We start from the raw sequence: 6,696 nt of genomic DNA, 5'->3' as shown, positions 1-6,696 counted from the left end.
TTGCATCATATATCTAGGAAAAGAGTTGTGACAAAGTGAGACAGAAACTAGTTGAAAGGAGCTGTCAGTTGCAAGGCCTTGTGCCTTTCACATGGATGAGCAATTTGAAGCAAAGCTGAGCCATGTGCCAATGTCTTCTGGCACACTGAAAGGTCATCTTAGAGGTCCAGCACTGTGATGCCATCAGCTGCTCTCAACTTATTTAAGTAGCAATAAAACACAAAGGAGAAACAAGCCCTTCTGTTTTGGATCCTGACTTAAACATTAAAAAAAAAACCAAAACAGAATTGTTTTGGTTGGAAAAGACCTCTAAGATCATCAAGTCCAACCATTGACCTAACACCATCATGCCCACTAAACTACATCCCAATGTGCCATGTTAACGCATTTCTTGAACACCTCCAGGGATGGTGACTCCACCACCCCCCTGGGTAACATATTCCAGTGGGTTTTATTAATTTCCAGCTTTCTTTCCTAAACCTCCCCTGGCACAATTTCAGGCCATTTCCTCTCCTCCTACCACCTGATACTAGACAGAAGAAACTGAACCCCACCTCATTACAGCCTCCTTTCAAGTAGTTGTAGAGAGGAATGAGCTCTCCCCTCATCCTTCTCTTCTCCAGACTAAATAGTCACAGTTCCCTCAGCTGTTCTTTGTAAGACTTGTTCTCTAGACCCTTCACCAGCTTTGTTGCCCTTCTCTGGAAAGGTTCCAGGACGTCAAATTCCTTCTTGTAGTGAGGGTCCCAAAACAGAACACAGTATTTGAGATGTGTCCTTACTGGTGCTAAGTACAGGGGCACAATCACTTCCCTACTCCTGCCAACCACACTATTCCTGACACAGGCCAGGACGCTGTTGGCCACCTTGGCTGCACGAGCACACTGCTGGCTCCATCACTGTTGCAATGTCATATATTAACCTGCTTTTGTTTCACACCTGTACAGACCAGCTTTCTACATGTAGGACTGCTGAAAGTATGAAGAAGGGAAAAAGCAGAAGCTGGTATCCTGTTTTGCTTTACTGTCAGACTCACAAGATAGGACTTCTTTACAATATATTCCACTGTGCAGTTATAGAACAAATAGTGATGATTGCAGTGCTTCATAAAACATTCTGAACATGGAATTTTGGGAAAAGGAGTTGCCATTTCCAACTGGAGACAGCTCATAAAAAGGCATGAGATCAGCTCATATTCTGCCAAGAGGGAGAAACAAGAAGGCAAAAGGATCCCAGGGTAGTAGTCTGTTACTGGCATGGATTATTTGCCTTGATTCAAATTTAAGACATGTTTAACAAAGTGGATGTTTCCACTTACTCTTTGGAGACTTTAAAAATTACTTTACACTGCTTTCTATAGTGTTTTCTTCCATGGGTTTAATTGCTCAGGCCTCCTGGGTTCTGCTGTGATACATCAACATCTCAACATTTATTTACACACCTCTGAACTTGGGATGGTCTTCCCAGTTTTCAGTGGGCATTAATTATTTGATTGTGAAGTACAGTGGGACACCTGTGCCTGAAAATTGCCTCCTGTGCCATTTAATTGACTTTTAAGTAATTTCTTCCAAGCCTCCCCAGTGTGGCAACCTCACTAGTTAAATGGAAATCAATCCTAAATTCACTCAAGGATGTTCAGCTTACTGAACCTACCCTTCCCTGCTGTGTTTCTAGCACTGGTAACAGGCTTATCTCCCCAAGCAGTGCTTCATGGCTTTTGCCTTATTGCTGGTCCATACAAACAGCCTTTGCTTATTGGGGAAGAGGGATGAAGACCTCTTCTGACAGTGGATATCTGCATGGAAGTGTTTTTCACTCAGCTGCTCCTTATAAGCCTAATTCATCATCTATTAAAGTGACAGGAACCTGCATTGATTATGATTAGGAGATGCAGCAGACTTGGAGACTTGGACTGCTTGGGTTTGGATTGTTAACAGGTTTTCATAGAATCATAGAATCATAGAATCATAGAATCAACCAGGTTGGAAGAGACCTCCAAGATCATCCAGTCCAACCTATCACCCAGCCCTAGCCAGTCAACTAGACCATGGCACTAAGTGCCTCATCCAGTCTTTTCTTGAAGACCCCCAGGGACGGTGCCTCCACCACCTCCCTGGGCAGCCCATTCCAATGGGAAATCACTCTCTCTGTGAAGAACTTCTTCCTAACATCCAGCCTATACCTACCCTGGCACAACTTGAGACTGTGTCCCCTTGTTCTATTGCTGGTTGCCTGGGAGAAGAGGCCAACCCCCACCTGGCTACAATGCCCCTTCAGGTAGTTGTAGACAGTAATAAGATCACCCCTGAGCCTCCTCTTCTCCAGGCTAAACAGGCCCAGTTCCCTCAACCTCTCCTCATAGGATTTGTGTTCCAGGCCCCTCACCAGCTTCGTTGCCCTTCTCTGGACATGTTCCAGCACCTCAACATCTTTCTTGAATTGAGGGGCCCAGAACTGGACACAGTTTTCAAATCTTCCACAGCAATGTTGGACTATCAAGTGCTCTATCTGTGTAGGCAGTTTCTGGCCATCAGCATGAGATGACTCAGAAGAGAGGGGTTTTGTTTAAGTTATGCTTTGAAATCTCACTGAGGTTTGAGGAGCTACCTACACTCTTGGATTGAAGATTTTCTGTGCTCACTGTCTGGTGATTGTATGCATTTATGATAATAATAAACAGATAGACCTAACTATTCCCTTTAGTGGTGTTATATTTTATAGCTTTGCTTAACAAAACTTGCTAGTCAAAGGAATCTGAAATAATTAAGCCAGGAGTTTAAGGGCAGCTTCTCTCTGAACAAAAACCAAATCCAACAGCACAGACAAGAGTACTGCAGAAAAGCAGAACTGATTAAGACATGCCTTCAGAAAGATGAATTCAGTGTAATTGCCTTATCAAAGAGAGGACAGGGATGTCACGTTCATGTTGTTCTCTCTTCCCTGAATGAAGAAATGGAATTAAGTGAAAATGGTGCAATCACAGTTCCGATTGGGCCACGATTTTGCAGCTGTGCCAAACAGTGACAACTGTAATCTCTGCCATGCATACAGCTGTGGCACAATGCAGGGAGTGTGGGAGGCAGCTCCAACAATTATTACAGCTCTCTCTGTAGAAAATACCTGAGTTTCCCCTCTTGCCTGTTTGTCCCTTTCTTCTCCCTTTTGTGTACACTAAGCACTTTGTCTGGTAGTGTTATATTGTATAATGTGTCAGAAAAGATGCACAAATATTTAAGGTAAATACTCACAGTATATGGTAGTTTTGTTTGCCATTTGCCTGAATTCACACGCTGGTTAAAATTAAGATGAAGTCCATATTAATTGGAAGAGGGAAGGATGCTTTCTGAACACTACTGTCTTCCCTAATTCAAGGCAGAAAGGAATCAGTCACAGAGAGGGGAAGGGCAGGGAGGTGATCTTGGCAGCCAAGGGGACAAGGCAGTGTTGGCAGTGTTTTGGGTGATGGGGGGTGAACAGAGGCATGCAATCTGTGGGGAAGATTGCCTGGGGGATTCTGCAAGGCCAGAAGTCGCTATCAGAAACTGATTAAACACAGTTCAAAGACAATGGAGTGGTGTGAGCTAAAATTGTTGATGATTTCCCAGCAGAAACCATGAAAATGTCAAGTCTGCTTTCAGAATGGCAACCTGACTACCCAATAAAGAGAAAAAATATGTGTTGCAAAGTTCACTTTGAGAAAAAGAAAACCAACATCCTGCGCTACATAAGCACAGAGACCACAGGAGCAGCTCTCTTCCTCTCCTGGGGCTGAGCCTCCTGGCCTAACTTGTATCACACAGCCTTCCAGACTTAACAGGACATCCATTTGTGGTGGTGCACACCAGTGTCAGCACCACAGCACCATGTGATGCACAAGAAATGTTAGGACTTTTGTGAAAGTTGCAGGCTACTGAATGAAAATTTCTGCATTAGGAATAGGACCCTGGACAGCCAAAGGCTCTGAGAGCAATGCACAGATACTGAGTGTGACGTGGACTGAGGGGTTCACTTTTGATCCTCCAACTTGCACGCAGACAGAAACCTGTGCAGCCATGGTAGCCTCTCTGCAACAGAAGGAAGACCTGTCCTCAAAGGAAGCAAACACTGGACACTGGAATGGGCTGCCCGGGGAGGTGGTGGAGTCGCTGTCCCTGGGGCTGTTCAAGGCAAGGTTGGACGTGGCACTTGGTGCCATGGTCCAGCCTTGAGCTCTGTGGTAAAGGGTTGGGCTTGATGATCTGTGAGGTCTCTTCCAACCCTGATGATACTGTGATACTGTGAAACCTGACTTAATCATTCAGAATGTCAAGATAGTAGCAACTGATGGGAAAGAAGAGGAACCAAATAAGCATTGGCTTAGCACAAAATCATGCCTGAAGACAAATTTAATCAAGACATCAAAGTCGTGACAAGGATGTCGTTAGTTCTCTGTACTTTTGATGACAGGGTAATAAATAAGACTTGAGATTTCTCAAGTAGCTCACCTTGTTTAGCTTAATAAGGAGAGAACTGCAATTAGATCATAGGCTGTAATTATCTACCTACATGGGAATAGAAATCTGATAAATGAGGGCTTTCTCATCTACCAAACAAGAAGTCCAACTAAGTAGATGAAGCTATAAACTCAAACCAGATCTGAAACATGAGGGTAGGCAACCATTACCAGTCTGTAGTAATGTTACTGTTTGTGGCAATCCATTAGAAGGCTGTAGAAATGGTTAGGGTGGATTTCCTACTTCTGACTACCTTAAAACTGGGAAAAAAAATCTATATTTGGGTTGGTTAGGCTTTTTTGAGTGAGTTTCTCCCAAAAAGGTATGGTTCTAACAAGATTATTGGGAAAGTTGATTGTATTGTAGAGATGCTTACCCCACAAATTCAAAGCTCCATGTGGTTTATAATCTGCAAATCCCTCTTTTATGTAAATTCATCTGTTCAAGATGCTTAGCAGGGTCTATCACAGGTTAAAGTGGTAAAGTTTTGCAGGAACTGCTTGTCAAAATATTGGCAGCCCCTTGCTAAGACGTCCTCATTAAATGTAGCTCCCTTTGAAACCACAGATGCGCATGAGAAAGACCTAAAACTATGCAGACCATTACTGATAAAATGACAGTGTTCTAGAGAGATTTTTCTCAAGCACCCAAAGAGTGGCTGTCAATGACTCCATGTCCAAGTGGAGGCCAGTAACAAGCTGAGTCCCTTAGGGATCAGTCCTGGGACCAGTCTTGTTCAACATCTTTGTCAGTGACCTGGGCAGAGGCACTGAGTGCACCCTCAGCAAGTTTGCTGGTGACACCAAGCTGTGTGGTGCAGCAGACACACTGGAGGGAAGGGATGACATCCAGAGGGACCTGACAGGCTGGAGAGGTGTGCACAAGCCAACCTCATGAGGGTCAACAAGACGAAGTGCAAGGTCCTGCATCTGTCAAGACAATTGCAAGCACAAATCCAGGCTGGGCAGTGAGTGGCTGGAGAGCAGCACTGAAGAGAGGGACTTAGGGGTGCTGGTGGATGAGAAGCTCAACATGAGCCAGCAGTGTGCACTTGCAGCCCAGAAAGCAAACCAGATCCTGGGCTGCATCAGGAGAAGTGTGGCTGGCAAGTCGAGGGAGGTGATTCTCCCCCTCGACTCTGCTCTGGTGAGACCCCACCTGGAGTACTGCATCCAGTGCTGGAGTCCTATTACAAGAGGGATGTGGAGTTGCTGGAGTGTGTCCAAAGAAGGGCCGCAAGGATGCTCAGAGGGCTGGAGCAGCTCTCCTATGAGGACAGGCTGAAAGAGTAGGGGCTGTTCGGTCTGGAAAAGGTGAGGCTCCGAGGTGACCTTATTGTGGCCTTCCAGTATCTGAAGGGGGCCTACAAAACAGCTGGGGAGGGACTTTTTAGGCTGTCAGGTAGTGACAGGACTAGGGGGAATGGAAGTAAGCTGGAGGTGGGGAGATTCAGACTGGACATGAGGAGGAAGTTCTTCAGCATGAGAGTGGTGAGAGCCTGGAATGGGTTGCCCAGGGAGGTGGTTGAGGCCCCATCCCTGGAGGCATCTAAGGCCAGGCTGGATGAGCCTCTGGACAGCCTGATCTAGGGTAGGGTAGGTTTTGTTTGTTTGGTTTGTTGGGGTTTTTTTTGGGGGGGGGAAGGGATTTCACATCTGAATTTTAGGGACCCTAATTTGAAATCTCAGATTGATGTAATTTTCCATGAGATTTGCTTGCAGACTTGGGGCAGTATTAATTGTGCAGCAAGGTTCAAAATCAAATTAAAAGCATTAAATGTTCCTAGGAAAATGATGTTCAAAAGAAGCAGCTTTTTCTTTAAGTAAGTCTCATAAAAACATGAAGAAAAAAAAAAGGATCAACCCAAAACCAAACCAACCAAATCAATGGGAACTTTTCCTGTCTAACAGTATCTTTGTCTCTTTAGAGAGAATTATTTTTAGCTTTGATTGTGAAGAACACTAGTGGAACTGCTCTTGGGTGAGTCACAGCAGGTAAGCAGCAGTGCTAAAAACATAGCTAGGATTTTTCTGGGTTGCTGGGATGGTAGTGGAGAGACTGAGAAACCTGGGGCTGTTTAGTCTGGAGAGGAGAAGACTGAGAGGAGATCTTATCAGTGTACATAAATATCTGAGGGGTGGGTGTCAAGTGGATGGAGCCAAGCTCTTTTTAGTAGGCAGCAGCAGTAAGACAAGGAGCAATG

The sequence above is a fragment of the Pogoniulus pusillus genome, chromosome 12 (assembly GCF_015220805.1).
Source record: "Pogoniulus pusillus isolate bPogPus1 chromosome 12, bPogPus1.pri, whole genome shotgun sequence".
In the NCBI taxonomy this organism is placed as follows: Eukaryota; Metazoa; Chordata; class Aves; order Piciformes; family Lybiidae; genus Pogoniulus; species Pogoniulus pusillus.
The sequence above is the reverse complement of the archived record's forward strand: the minus strand, read 5'-3'. Positions refer to the sequence as shown.